Source organism: Chrysochloris asiatica, unplaced genomic scaffold, assembly GCF_000296735.1.
Source record: "Chrysochloris asiatica unplaced genomic scaffold, ChrAsi1.0 scaffold00010, whole genome shotgun sequence".
Lineage (NCBI taxonomy): Eukaryota > Metazoa > Chordata > Mammalia > Afrosoricida > Chrysochloridae > Chrysochloris > Chrysochloris asiatica.
Window position 1 is genome coordinate 15819841 of NW_006408528.1, and position 575 is coordinate 15820415.

A 575-nucleotide genomic window follows, 5' to 3' on the forward strand; every position below is an offset into this window, starting at 1 on the left:
CTTCTTGGAGACTATTGCCTCAAATAGCTCACGACATCCTTTAATAGCTAAGTCTATTTTGGAAAAGTTCTTTCTGCACAATGCAACATAAATAACATTATAACTATATATGAATGCCTGTCAAACTGCTTTGAGTTGGGGCGGTACGGGAACCGTCCCGCCTATCGGTGTGGCGCAAACCTAAACTCGGAGGGCACATTTAGAGCTACCTCGTGGCCCTCCGCAGCGACTCAGGCGCTGGAGGCGGTACTCACGCCACCAGCCGTGCTGACGTGACATAGGCCGAGATCACCTCAGTTTTACGCAGTGCAATCACAAAGCGCACTGATACCTTCGTCTTGAGATCCCTCCGCCAACTCCTGCGGTCCTGTGTCCTGACGCCCTGCACCCAATGCACTTAGGCTCGGGCGGCCAGAGATTCTCAAGCGGTGATTCCCCTACGGGCTCCTGTTATCTGTCCTCCCTGTGCCACCTTTGCCTTAGGCACAACCCGTTCTCAAAAGTTCTTTCTCCCGGCGCAAGGATACTTGGTGTTGATCTGCTAGAGGCGTGGCCAGGAGACAACCCTCCCCTTT